The following is a 14,924-nucleotide window of genomic DNA, read 5'->3' as shown; positions in this document are numbered from 1 at the left end:
CTATGTTGTCATTGGAAAACTAGCTTAATTGTTAATTTTGTGAATGAGTTTTCAAACTGCTTTCCAAATACCAGCAAATTCCATTTAATCAAGTAATCATTAAGAAGAAAAACAAGAAATTGAGGAGCCAACCTTGGAAAATTGAAAAAAGTCAGTAAAATAAGCCCAATGTTAAGCTCTTTACTTATTTCTAGCCTTGGGTTGAGATGAGGCCAGGGGCGGGGGGGGGGGGGTGAGTGTGCAGAGCAAAGTTTTCTTGGTTAAGGCTAAGTGGGAGGAAGAACTGGAGGCAGCGCTGGAGGAGGGATTGTGGTGTGTGATGCTGTGGAGAGTAAGTGCCTCGACTTTGTGGGCTAGGTTTGGGCTGATACAGCTGAAGGTGGTGTACAGGGTGCACCTGACAAAGTCAAGGATAGCCGGCTGATTGAGGGGGTGGAGGATTGAGAGGGTGTCTGTGAGCGATGTGGGTGGGGCCCTGCGAACCATGTACAGATGTTTTGGTCCTGCCCGAAGCTGGAAAGGTCCTGGAGGGTGGTTTTCAGCACCATCTCGGGGGTTTTGCACGTTGATGTGGAGCCCGGTGCCCTGGAAGCCATATTTGGGGTGTCGGACCGACCAGAGTTGTGGACGGTGCGGGGGCAGATGTTTTAGCCTTCACCTCGCTGATTGCTCGCAGGCAGTCTTGTTGAGCTGGAGGTCAGTTTCTCCACCCTGTGCCTCAGTGTGGCAGGGGGACCTGCTGGGGTTTTTAGCAATGGAACAGGTGAAAATTGCTCAAAGCAGGGTGAATGATGCGTTCCACAGGATTTGGGATTTGTTCATTTTGCAATTTTGAGTGTTGGTTATCGATGGCTGTTAAGGGATTGGGGGGGGGGGCGGTTAATGTGTTGGGTGGGTTTGCTAATGTTGAAAATTTGGAATAAAAATACTTTCTTTTAAGAAGTCACATTCGTCCACACAAGTACCATACAATGACTATCTCCAAATGAGGAGAATCTAACCACCTGGGGCAGCACGGTAGCACAGTGGTTAGCACAGTTGTTTTGGAGCTCCAGGGTCCCAGGTTCGATTCCTGGCTGGGTCACTGCCTCTGTGGAGTCTGCATGTCCTCCCTGTGTCTGCATGGGTTTCCTCCGGGTGCTCCGGTTTCCTTCCACAATCCAAAGATGTGCAGGTTAGGTGGATTGGCCATGCTAAATTGCCCTTAGTGTCCAAAAAGGTTGGGTGGGGTTACTGGGTTACAGGGATAGGGTGCAGGCGCAGGCTTGAGTAAGGTGCTCTTTCTAAGGGCCGGTGCAGACTTGATGGGCCGAATGGCCTCCTTCTGCACTTAAATTCTATGATCACGCCTTGACACTCAATGACATTACTATCGCTGAATCCCGCACTGTCAACATCCTGGAGTTACCATTGACCAGAAATTGAACTGGACTAGCCATATTAATATTGTCACCGCAAGAGCAGGTCAAAGGCTAGGAATCCTGTGGCAAGTAACTTTCCTTTCCAAAGCCTGTCCACCACCTACAAGGCACAAGTCAGGAGTGCAGTTCCAATAATATTCAAGAAGCTCAACACCATCCAGGATAAATCAGTCTCCTTGATTGGCACGCCTTCCACAAACATTCAATTCATCCACTACCGATGAACAGTGGCAACTACAAGATGCACTGCAGGAACTCACCAAGGTTTCTCAGGCAGCACCTTCCAAACCCACGACTGCTACCACCCAGAAAGACAAGTCAACAGCTACCTGGGAACACCACCACCTGGAGGTTCCCCTCCAGGTCACTCACCATTCTCACTTGGAAATATATCACCGTGCCTTCACTGTCACTGGGTCTAAATCCTGGAATTCTCTCCCTAACAGCATTCTAGGTTTACCTACAGCTCAGGGACTGCAGCAGTTTGAGGCAACTCACCAGCCCCTTCTGAAGGGCAACTAGGGATGGGCGATAAATGCTGGCCTCATCAGCGATGCCCACATCCCGTATATGAATTTTTAAAAAAGCGTGGTGGGTCTGACCACACTTTGCCTACTCGGTTACATGGACTGTGCACTTACTGGGAACATGAGAGTCAAATGTCTATCTTAGTAACTTGTGTAATCCTTATAAATTTGTGTACATCTGTAAGAATATAGGTGGGATGAAGAAGTATTGTGTTATAGTTAATCTTTTCTTGTTTAACTTTCACAAAATATAATATTGATCAATTGGTAGTCCTGCAACACTGTTCATCCACGTCTTTAAACAAAAAAATTTAAATTGCGACCTATCTAGCTAGGGTTCCACACACTGATCTGACAGTCATCTCAGAACCAAATGTGACACCAAGGTTGCAAACAGACTGGTTTAGTCTCAAACTGTGGCCAGCAAGAGGGATAGAGTCAATAACCGGGCAATGGAGTTTGGATCTCACAAACATCACAATGTGATCCTGAACAGATGATCTGTTTTTGTGATGTTGCTTGAGGGACAGTGGGGAGAGGTCACCCGCTCGCTTTCCTAATGCCAGAGGATCTTTTACATCGGAGAGGGCTGACGGGGCCTCAGTTAACATCTGATCTGAAAGACAGCACCTCTGATGGTGTCACACTCCCTCAGTACTGCAGTGGAATGTCAGGTTAGAATTTATGCTCAAAAAACTTCCGGTGGCGGCTATGAAGGAGTAAGTCGCACATTTGGTGGCTCCCGCTCTGGTCGGACTTTTGGACCTTTCCCCTGGACTTTATTCCAGTTTTAAACGGCAAATTCAAAGGCTGAGGCAATTGGGCACCGTTTCCACGTATCGGTATATGGAGAAAAGAACCAGAAGTGCACGAAATGGCAGAAATAGGAAGATAGGCAAGAGCTGTGCTGAAGCTACAGCAGGAGACAGCATGGCTGAGGACCGGACCCCTGGGGTGTCGGCGCAATGGTCAACGGAGCAGCTGATGCAGGTCATCCAGGACGGCTTTGCCAAGCAGAAAGGGGACTGTCTGGACCCGATTTAAAGAGTCGATTGATCGGCTGGAGCACAGGTTGGATGCCCAGGATCGGGCGATCCAGAAGGTTGAGAAGGTGCTGGCTGAGCAGGAGAAACAGCGGTGGAGCTGGAGGTGGGGATGCTGCGGGACCAGCAGAAAAGGCTTCTGGAGAAGGTGGAGGACCTAGAGAATAGGTCCCGCCGGCAGAACTTAAGAATTGTCGGGCTCCCAGAGGGAGCTGATGCTGGGGCATACGTAGCGGGTATGTTCGAAAAGCTGCTGGGGGCGGGGGCATTCTCCCGACCCTTGGAGGTGGACAGGGCGTATAGAGCGCGTGCGAGGAAGCCGCGATCGGGGGTCCCTCCGAGGGCAATGGTGGTGAGATTCCACAGGTTCCTGGACAAGGATTGTATTCTTCAGTGGGCCAAGCGAACGCGGAGCTGTAAGTGGGACAACAGTATCCTGCGGGTGTACCAGGACCGGAGTGTGGTGGTGGCCAGGAAAAGGGCAGGCTTCAACCAGGTTAAGTCAATGTTCTTCAAGAAACAGGTGAAGTTTGGACTGCTGTATCCGGCTCGTCTTTGGGTCACATATGAGGACCAGCATCATTATTTTGAGTCGCCCGAAGATGCGCTGGACTTCATGAAAAGAAAAGAACTGGTGGGGGTCTGAGAACTCTCGAACTGTGATGCAACTTGTTGGCTTATATTGGGCCTTTTTTTTTCTTTTTCCTCTTACTTTTTCTCTTCTGTTTAAGGGGGGAAAAAATGTTGTTTTTTCGTTTTCAGGTTTTCTTTTTGGTGGATGTTGACAGTGTCTTTTGCTTTGATGTGCACTTTTGTGGGATGGAGACGTGCTTATTTGGGTTTCGGTGGGTGTTTTTTTCTTTTCAGCTGGGTGATTGTGTGGGGGTTGAGAGATGAGGGAAGTTGTTTGTATGAGCGGGGGGGGGGGGGGGCGAGGAGAGTGAGGGAACAATAGGTGGGAGACTTTTTGGCGCCGGGGGCAGGGGCCACCAAGCTAACAGGGTGAGCTAGCTCACGGAAGCGCAGTGGGGGTGTGCATATGTTTAGTTTATTGTATGGGTTAGGTTTCAGAGTAGTGTTGCTGGGTGGGGGGGCAGGGGGGTAGTGGCTCTGCTGACGAGGGAGGGACTTTGGTGGAGGGACAGAGAGGTCGGTGGCGGGGGCCGCCAGGGTGGCGGGCCAGAGGAGGTGTGGTGCATGGGCTGGAGGCGGGCCCAAGAAAGGGGATGGCTGATCGGCGGAGGGGGGGGGAGCACTTCGCCCCCCAACTAGGCTGATCACCTGGAATGTTCGAGGGTTAAATGGGCCGGTTAAGAGGGCACGTGTGTTTGCGCACCTGAGGGGACGTGGTAATGCTGTAGGAGATGCACCTAAGGGTAGTGGACCAGGTTAGACTGAGGAAAGGCAGGGTCAGTCAGGTTTTCCATTCGGGGCTGGATACAAAGACTAGAGGGGTTGCGATCTTGATTAATAAGGTGACATTTGAGGTGGGCAGAATAGTTTCGGATGTGGGGGGGTCGATAGATTATGGTTGGTGGTGAGCTGGAGGGGATGAAGGTACTGCTGGTTAATGTATATGCGCCAAATTGGGATGACGTGGAATTTATAAAGAGGATGTTGGGGAAGATACAGGACCTGGAATCACACAAGCTGATCATGGAAGGGGACTTTAATACAGTTATTGATCCTGGCCTGGATCGGTCATGTTCGAAAACGGGCAGGGTGCCAGCAATGGCAAAGGAACTGAAAGGGTTCATGGAGCAGATGGGGGGGGGGGGGGGATCCATGGAGATTTAGGCAGCTGAGGGTGGAAGAGTTTTCCTTCTACTCCCACGTACATAGGGTATACTCTCGGATCGATTTCTTTGTTTTGGGTAGGGCCTTGCTGGCAGGGGTGGTGGACACGGGGTACTCGGCAATTACGGTCTCAGACCATGCTCCTCACTGAGTTGACCTGCAGGTTAGTACAGATAGCAATCAGCGCCCGCAATGGAGGTTAGATGTAGGGCTGCTGGCGGACGAAGCGGTGTGCGAGAGGCTGAGGAAATGCATACAAAATTACCTGCAGATAAATGATACGGGGGAGGTCTCAGCAGCGGTGGTCTGGGAAGCGCTGAAGGCAGTGGTGAGAGGAGAGCTGATCTCGATCCGGGCTCACAGGGACAAGACGGATAGGGCAGAGATGGACCGACTGGTGAAAGAGATTTTGCAAGTCGACAGGAGGTACGCGGAGACTCCAGAGATAGGGCTTTTAAGGGAATGGCAGAGGCTACAGGCGGAGTTCGGCTTGTTAACCACGGAGGGCAGTGGAACAGCTCAGAAAGGCGAAGGATGCGATATAAGAGTATGATGAGAAGGCCAGTAGGATGCTTGCACAGCAGCTCAGAAAGAGAAAGGCAGCTAGAGAAATAGGGAAAGTTATTGACGGGGATGGGAACTTAGTTGGGGACTCGGCAGCGATGAGTAAGGTTTTTCGGGATTTTTACAGCAGGTTGTACAGGTCGGAACCCCCTGCGGGGCCGGAGGGGGTGAGACACTTCCTGGAGGGGCTGACTTTCCCGAAGGTGGACGAGGGCTGGTAGAAGGGCTGGGGGGGCCCCGATCGGGTTGGAAGAGATAGTGGAGGGCTTGAAGGCCATGCAGTCGGGTAAGGCCCTGAGACCGGACGGGTACCCAGCGGAGTTCTATAAAAAGTTCTCCAGGATATTGGAACCGGTGCTGATGAAGGTGTTTAATGAGGCAAGGGAAAGGGGGGTTCTGCCCCAGACGATGTCACAGGCCACGATTTCGCTTATCCTGAAACGGGACAAGAACACAGAGCTATGTGGGTCCTACAGGCCGATTTCCCTGTTGAACGTAGACGCCAAACTGCTGGCCTTTTGTCCTCCAGAATTGAGGATTGTGTACCGAACGTCATTGTGGAGGATCAGACAGGGTTCGTTAAGGGCAGGCAGCTGGTGGCCAATGTAAGAAGGCTGTTAAACGTGATCATGATGCCCCCGGAAAGTAGGGAGGTGAAGGTAGTGGTCGCGATGGATGCGGAAAAAGCTTTTGACCGGGTTGAGTGGGATTATTTATGGGAGTTTCTGGGGCGGTTCGGATTTGGGAGGGGCTTTATTGACTGGGTCAGGTTGCTGTACCAGGCTCCTGTGGCAAGTGTACAGACGAATAGGACGACTTCAGACTATTTTAGACTGCACCGGGGGACGAGACAGGGATGCCCCCTCTCCCCACTGCTGTATGCGCTAACTATAGAGCCGCTGGCAATTGCTCTGATTCTGTATGTTTCAGCTCCAATTGAGGGGATGGAAGAAATCATGGCAATTCGTCCGGTTTTCGGGGTATAAGCTTAATATGGGGAAGAGCGAGATGTTTGCAGTCCAGGCGAGGGGTCAGGAGAGGCGTCTGGGGGAACCGCCGTTTAGACTGGTAAGGGACAGTTTCAGGTGCCTAGGTATCCAAGTGGCACGGGATTGGGACCGGCCACATAAATTGAACTTGGCCCGGTCGGTGGATCAGGTGAAAGATGATTTCCGGAGATGGGATGCGCTCCAGTCATCTCTAGCTGGTAGAGTCCAAACGGTGAAAATGATGGTCTTCCCGAGATTCCTGTTTGTATTTCAATGTCTCCTCATCTTCATTCTGTGGTCCTTTTTTAACGGGTCAATAAAGTTATAGCAGGCTTCATATGGGGGGGCAAGTCCCCGCGAGTGAGGAGGGTAATGCTGGAGCGGAGCCGGGGAGAGGGAGGGCTGGCGCTGCCGAACTTTAGCAATTATTACTGGGCGGCTAACATAGCCATGATTAGGAAGTGGCTGGTGGGGGGGGGGGGGGGGGGGGGGGGTTCGGCATGGGTGCGTATGGAGGTGGCATCTTGCAGGGGCACAAGTTTGGGGGCGCTGGTAACTGCGCCTGTGCCGTTCCCGCCGGCGCGGTACTCCACCAGCCCCATGGTGGTGGCAGCCTTGAGAGTCTGGGGGCAGTGGAGGAGACATGTGGGAGCATCGGTCTGGTCCCCAATTTGCAATAACCACCGGTTTGCCCTGGGGAAGATGGACGGGGGGGTTCCGTATATGGTGGAGAGCGGGGATTGAGAGGATGGGGGACCTGTTTATAGAGGGGGGGGGTTTCCGAGTACGAGGGCGTTGGAGGAGCAGTTTGCATTGGCGGGGGAAACAAATTTCGATATCTGCAAGCGCGGGACTTTCTGCGGAGACAGGCACCAACCTTCCCACTCCTGCCGCTAAGGGGGATTCAGGATAGGGTGGTTTCTAGAGGATGGATAGGGGAGGGGAGCGTTTCTGACATTTATAAGGAGCTTATGGGATCAGAGGAGACGCAGACCGAGGAGCTGAAGCGAAAGTGGGAGGTGGAGCTGGGCGGAGTGATAGAGGAGGGCCTTTGGGCGGACGCGTGAGTAGAGTTAACACGACCGCGACTTGTTCCAGACTCAGCCTGATTCAATTCAAGGTCGTGCACTGGGCTCACATGAAAGTGGCCCGGATGAGCAGATTCTTTGGGGTGGAGGATAGGTGCTCAAAATGTGCGGGAGGACCAGCGAACCATGTCCACATGTTCTGGGCATGTCCAAAGCGGAGGGGTTTTGGCAGGGGTTTGCTGATGTCATGTCCAAGGTATTAAATGCAAGGGTGGCATTGAGTCCTGAGGTGGCGATTTTTGGGGTGTTGCAGGATCCGGGAATCAAGGAGGAGAAAGAGGCAGACGTTCTGGCCCTTGCTTCCCTGGTAGCCCGGAAGCGGATATTACTAGCATGGAGGGACTCAAGGCCCCCAAAGTCGGAGACCTGGCTATCGGACATGGCCGGCTTTCTCTGCCCGGAGAAAATTAAGTTCGCCATGAGAGGGTCACTGTTAGGGTTCGCCCGGAGGTGGCAACCATTCATCGACTTCTTCGCAGAGAATTAATCGTCAGCAGAAGGGGGGGGGGGGGGGAAGAGGCGGGGGGGGGGGGGGGGGGGGTTAGGTTAGAGTAGATTAGGGGGTTAATTAATGGTGGGACCTGTGGGGGAGGGAGGTGGTATTTGCACTATGTTTATATTTTTATGTACATTATTTATATTGCTGCTATTACAATGACAAAAAAGTACCTCAATAAAATATGTTTATTTAAAAAAAAAAAAATTTATGCTCAAGTCTCCCGCACTTGAATCCACAACATTCTGACTCGAGAATTGAGAGTGCTGCCACTGAGCCACAGCTAATACCGCAATCGACCTTTCATTTTAAGAACGCCTGGCCTCCAGCCCCATTGGGCAGCTAATTGCATGACACATTTCACTTTAGGACTGGACTCCTGCAGGTTCTATAACATGTCCAACCGCTCCAGTAGCCCCCCCCCCCGCCCAACCGCCCCAGTCTCGCCCCCATACATCTCAACCTTTCTCCCTCATGGACTTTCCTAGTTTCCCTATGAATGCATCTATGCTAATCACCTCAATCTACTCCATCAAGTAGCAAGGTCCACATTCTCACCACTTACATGGTAAATAAATTGCCGCTGAATTCCTCATTAATGACTATCGTATTTGTGGCTTACGAAGGGCGGCACAGTGGCGCACTGCTGCCTCACGGTAACCAGGGTTTGATCCCAACCCCGGTAACTGTCCGTGTGGAGTTTGCACATTCTCCCAGTGTTTGCGTGGGTCTCACCCCCACAATCCAAAGATGTGCAGGGTAGGTGCATCAGCTATGCCAAATTGCCCTCTTAATTGGAAAATAAAAATTTGGGTACTCTAAATTAAAAAAAACACATATATATTTGTGGCTTGCAGTTTTATTCTCCATCACTAGATGTCTAGATCGACCCCATTATACTCCTTCCATAATTTTTAAGACCTCTATCAGGTCACCTCTCGAAAAAAGCTGGAGTCTGTTCAGCAGCTATGTAGAATTGTGGGCTTTTTAAGTTTAATCAGTCTTTAGGTTTAAAAATATATATTTTTATTGAAGTTTTTCAATTTTATAAAACAAAGCAACAAATCCACAGGATTGGTGCAGGATAGTAAAAATGTCTCAACATACATAGATGCAGAGGAGGAGGACAGAAGAACAACAATACAGTTGGCTCAGTGCAAACACTAAACCCGACTTGATGTCTCTCTATGCAACACTAGAGAACACAGGGGGCACTGATAACACACTGTGACATCCTCCCCTTGGATATCAGACCTGTCTGTCCCCTTGCAGGAGCCAGGATTCTTAGTCTTTAGGTTTAATGTCGTCAATAGGCCTATATAGGTTACTGGCATCGATACAACATCTTTGAGATTTTCCAAAGCAATTTACAGCCAGTGAAAGACTTGAGAAGTGTAGCCACTCATGTAACAGAGGGAAATGTGACAGCTAATCTGTGCACTGCAAGATCCCACAAACTGCAATAAAACTAATCACGAGTGAGCACTGTTGATTGAGGTTAAAAAGTTGCCCAGAAAGGGAACCTCCCAGTTCCTATTCAAATACAGCAATGATATGTTTTACATTCATCTCGGAAGGCAGACAGGACCTTGCTTTAATACCTATAGAAAAGGAAAATTACATTGTCCATTACCTGCACAATACTCTTGTCCATTACATGGAATTCTTCTTGGGCAGTCACTCCGGGTTGAGGATGACTTGCTTCCACTCCGGGGAGGTGGGTTGTGCCATGGTTGACTAGTCCAATCCTGGATCCGCAGATTCTGCCACAGGTTTGGCAGGTGGTGTTTAATGAGTTGGGTGGGTGGGACGCACTGCATTCTGCGCTCTTTACGCTGTCTAAGTTTGGTCTCTGCGTGCTCTACCCTGTAACGCTCAAGGCAATTGACTCCTTTGCGGATGCTTCTTCTCCAGTTTGTGCATTCAAAGGTAAGCAATTCCCATGTGTCGATGGGGATGCTGCATTTCATAGAATTTACAGTGCAGAAGGAGGCCATTCGAGGCCCATCGAGTCTGCACCGGCCCTTGGAAAGAGCACCCTACCCAAGCCCTCCTAGTGATCGCTTGCCATTGTGGAGCTCAGAGTAGATCCCTTGTTTCGGGAGTCTAGGGTCGGGCACGTGGACAATGAGGCCCACCCATCACAGCTGGTCGAGCGTGACCAATGCCTCAATACTGAAGATATTGGCCTGGGAGAGGACGCTCACATTGGTACACCTATCCTGCCAATGGATTTGCAGGATTTTGCAGAGGCAATATTGGTGATATCTCTCCAGGGATTTGAAGTGTTTGCTGTACATTGTTCATGTTGCTAATGCATACAGGAGGGCAGGGACCACGGCTGCTCTGTAGACCATGAGCTTGGTACTGGAGTTGAGGTCTCGGTCATTGAACACTCAGTTCCTTAGGCGTCCGAAGACTGCACTAGCGCATTGGAGTCAATGCTGGATTTCATAGTCAATATCTGCTTTTTAATAATCTTTATTATCGCAAGGCTTACATTAACACTGCAATGATGTTACTGTGAAAAGCCGTTAGTTGCCACATTCCGGCGCCTGTTCGGGTACACAAAGGGAGAATTCAGAATGTTCAATTCACCTAACAGCACGTCTTTCGGGACTTGTGGGAGGAAACCGGAGCACCTGGAGGAAACCCACGCATTCACGGGGAGAACGTCCAGACTCCACACGGACAGTGACCCAAGTCAGGAATCGAACTTGGGACCCTGGCGCTGTGAAGCAACTGTGCTACAGTGCTCGCATTGAGAGGAGGCTCAAGGTATGGGAAATGACCAACATTGTCCAGGGGCTCACTGTAGATCTTGACCCGAGTTATGGAGTCATAGAATTTACAGTGCAGGAGGCCATTCGGCCCATCGAGTCTGCTCCGGCTCTTGGAAAGAGCACCCTACTCAAGGACAACACCGCCACCCATCCCCATAACCCAGTAACCCCACCCAACACTAAGGGCAATTTTGGTCACCAAGGGCAATTTATCATTGCCAATCCACCTAACCTGCACATCTTTGGACTGTGGGAGGAAACCAGAGCACCCGAAGGAAACCCACGCACACACGGGGAGGATGTGCAGACTCCGCACAAACAGTGACCCAAGCCGGAATCGAACCAGGGACCCTGGATCTGTGAAGCAATTGTGCTATCCACAAGGCTACCGTGCTGCCCACAATGAGTTAACCTATGCCAGTCATCCGAAAATTCAATTTCAACTGCATTGTTCAAAGAGTCGTCTCACAAGATTCCTTCCTCAATTGATACTGCAAAAAACTGTCCATCGTTCACATAATTCTAGCTCCAGGATTGTGCTGATCTCAAAACGTCTGCATGACATTGCACTTGAAGTTGCAATATATCAGTGCCTGTCTTTCTAATATTGTTCACTTCCTCCCAATATATTCAAGCATTGCACCGACAGCTGCTAACCTGCTGCTTGTGTTAAACTCAGTCTTGTTCTCCATTATAACTGGTGTTGTGCTCTTTCACACCAACATTGTGATGTATGCTGTGTTAAAGGAACTCATTTCATAAAAGCAGTTGGCACCATGTTTGGATGGCAGTCGAAAAAGGTTTAATCATTAACCTCAATAATGAGTCAACTGGGATCGAGTCAATCCTTTCACTGGGTAATTAGAAAATTTCACAGCAGTTCAACATCACTTAGAGACAATCTGTTAAGAAAGGCAACAGAGGTGCAGTTGTGTTTAAATCAATGTCACTGTCTACAAGACACCAGCATACTAAAATTGACCGACTTGCAGACATTTAAAAACTACATTCAGAATCTGCAGTAACTAGGTCTTCATCCACATATAAAATAATTATAGTACCAGTAAAATTGAAGTGCATTTTTGAAAGAAAAATACGGTGCTGTACCGGACCCCAACAGTGGCTAGGATACTGGACCGAAAGCCCAATATTTGAGTTTAATTTTAGGCTGTGTGAAAGAATGATTTGCTCCAGGAGTGATTGCATGAAAAAAAATAGGGTTCGTGTTGGTGGGGTATTTTTGATGGGGGGTTGTTTAAGTAAGCCAAGTTGACTAGTTTTGGAGAGTCTTCTGATGGGATCTACCCCAGAATACTGGGGCGTCATCCCCCTTCCTGCCTGTGTCATTAGTACCAATATGTACCACGACCTTTGCCTGTTTGCGCACCCCTTCAGGATGCCCGCTACCCATTCTGAGACATCCTGAACCCTGGCACCAGGGAGACAACATACCATCCTGGAGTCTCTTTCACGTCCATAGAAGCGCCTATCTGTGCCCCTGACTATTGAGTCCCCTATGACTATTGCTCTTCTGCGCTTTGACCGTCCTTGCTGAATATCAGAGCCAGCCATGGTGCCACTGCTGTGGCTGCTGCTGTTTTCCCGTGATAGGCTATTCCCCCTGACAGTATCCAAAGGGGTATACCTATTCGGGCCAACCACAGAGGATTCCTGCACTGACTGCCTGCCCCTTCTGGTGGTCACCCATCTCTCTGCCTGCACCTTGGGTGTGACCACATTTATATAACTGCTATCTATGGCACTTTCCACCACCTGCATGCTCCTAAGTGCATCCAACTACTGCTCGAACCGAACCATGTGGTCTGTGAAGAGCCCCATTTGGGTGCACTTTCTGCAATGAAGCCATCCGGGACACTGGAAGCCTCCCGGACCTGCCACATCTCACAGTTAGAGCACTGCACCCCTCTAATTGACATTGTGTTAACTAATTAGTAAATTAAATTTTAAAATATTTTTTTTAAAAAGTTACTGTTAACTATATGTTTCCTAGCACTAGATTTCTACTATAAATGTAAATGCTAAATACAGTAATCTTCAGTCTCTGGCTTAGATACCCCTCTAAATTATGATTAAGTAATTAATTATGTTTAATTAGTTGAACAATGTTTAATTTTTTAATTTAAGGGTAGCACGGTGGGTCAGTGGGTTAGCCCTGCTGCCTCAGGGGGCGATGTCCCAGGTTCGATCCCGGCTCTAGGTCACTGTCCATGTGGAGTTTGCACATTCTCCCGTGTTTGCGTGGGTTTCTCCCGTGTTTGCGTGGGTTTCGCCCTCACAACCCAAAAATGTGCAGGCTCGGTGGATTGGCCATGCTAAAATGCCCCTTAATTGGAAAAAATGAATTGGGTACTCTAAATTTATTTATTTAAATTAAAATTTAGTGCAGATTCCCTACCAGCCAATCAGGTCACAGCTTTCCTGAGATGTCACTTTTCAGCCCATCCCCCCACTCCCCCCTCCCAGTCGGATCACTCAGAATAGCAGAATATCTATCATTTACCTGTTACCAAGCTGCTCCACAGCTCTCTCTCCCGTTCCCGAAAATGAAGACCACTGGAACCTGGGGGTAAGATTCTATATCACCTATCTTCCCAGGGTGCTCCCTAGTTTTCTCCTTGCTTCCCGGAATGCACTCTGGATCTCTCCCTGCAGATTACCAGTTGCAAAGCCAAACAATGGAAACAGAACAAAAAGGGAAACAGCACCTCCTCCAGGATGTGTCTCCTTCACCTGCGCAAAGCTTACTGAGTGCGCTTTGTGTCTGTCTTCTATACAGAACTCAGCTAAACAAGATGAGTCACACTACTTACGCTTCAAACAGAAGAATACAATGTACACCCTTGTGCCACTAAACAGACCTCAGGTGACTGACCGATAACTGCCTCTCAGCAATTAGGGTGGGGGAAGCTTCAGCCAATCAGACACTGAGCTACACAATGACCTTTTAACTGAAAAACAGTTTTGAAGATTTGAATTCACCACTTACCTCTTAATTTACCACACTGCCCAAATTACCATGTTCCAATTCCCACTCAGGCTGTGTCTCACTCACTCAGGATGTGTCTCCTTCATCTGCTCAAAGCAGGTGTTAAATTATATAATATAAATGCCTCAGTAAAACATTTTTCAAAAAAAAAAAAAGAAAAAGGACTTTGGTATTTCTAAAACAAAACTTTATTATGAATACAATAGAAAACATATGGGCAGCACAGTGGCAGTGGTTAGCACTGCTGTCTCACGGCACCGGGGTCCCAGGTTCGATCCAGGCTGTGGGTCACTGTCAGTGTGGAGTTTGCACATTCTCCCTGCGTTTGCGTGGGTTTTCGCCCCGACGACCCAAGGATGCACACGTTAGGTGGATTGGCCACGCTTAATTACCCCTTAATTGGAAAAAATTAATAGGGTACTCTACATTTATATTTTTAAAAAAACAATAGAAAACATTTAATTTCACACCTGAAAAGAGTAGTTTACAATTACCCCTTAACACAACTATACAATTGCCTGTTAAACAATTTCCCACATTAATTAATGAATCCATCTTAAAATTAGCAGGGCATAGAGTCATACTTGCTTTATAAAACAGATTTGGCTCCGAATGGAACCCCTTCAGACTTCAACTGCTTCAATAGCTGCTTCAACTAGGTTGTTTTCGCGCAGTGCTTTTTAAACTTTTTTGCCCAGGACCCATTTTTGCCAATCGGCCATCCTTCAGGACCCACTCCAGCCGACCACACCGGCCGACCTCCATGACCCATCACCTTTGCTTATCTTTAATGTGACAGGTGAGCCTGCTTGGTCCTCATGATCTCACTTGCTTTGTTATTCAACATTTTTGATAATGACTTCAGCTGATGATTTAAGATCTCATTGCATCCGTTGAAAAAAATTAAGAGATTTGTCCTCGATCCTGGCATGTTTAGTCTTCAAATGTCTTTGAAGTTTTTAAACTTCCATTTGCCAATGCATTCCTGCATATAACACACACAAACTTTGAATCCTGATTTGCAGCAACCCACACTTCAAGTAATAATCTGTATGCTGCTGTGTTCCTGTTTTCAGCTTCTTCTTCATGGGTTGTTCATTGGAGGCCCTGGAGTTCACACCTGGCAGCTGCAAAATGGAGGAGTCTCTCTCGTGCCCAGAACATGTGATGTCAGTGTACATGGCACGTGCCCTGCTCTCTGCCACCGCT

The 14,924-nt window shown here is 48.8% G+C and overlaps 1 long non-coding RNA gene across 1 annotated transcript in view; it reads left to right on the top strand.

The window, feature by feature from the left end:
• The first annotated feature begins 264 nt into the window (after positions 1-264).
• Positions 265-14,924, top strand: part of LOC140392057 (uncharacterized) — a 99,939-nt gene continuing 85,279 nt past the window's right edge. Inside the window, exon 1 of the long non-coding RNA XR_011935235.1 lies at positions 265-331. This is a non-coding gene — a long non-coding RNA (uncharacterized lncRNA). The remainder of the gene's footprint in view (positions 332-14,924) is intronic.

This window comes from Scyliorhinus torazame, chromosome 15 (assembly GCF_047496885.1).
Source record: "Scyliorhinus torazame isolate Kashiwa2021f chromosome 15, sScyTor2.1, whole genome shotgun sequence".
Taxonomy (NCBI): Eukaryota; Metazoa; Chordata; class Chondrichthyes; order Carcharhiniformes; family Scyliorhinidae; genus Scyliorhinus; species Scyliorhinus torazame.
Note: the sequence above shows the minus strand (reverse complement) of the source record. Positions and strands in the feature narration are given on the sequence as shown.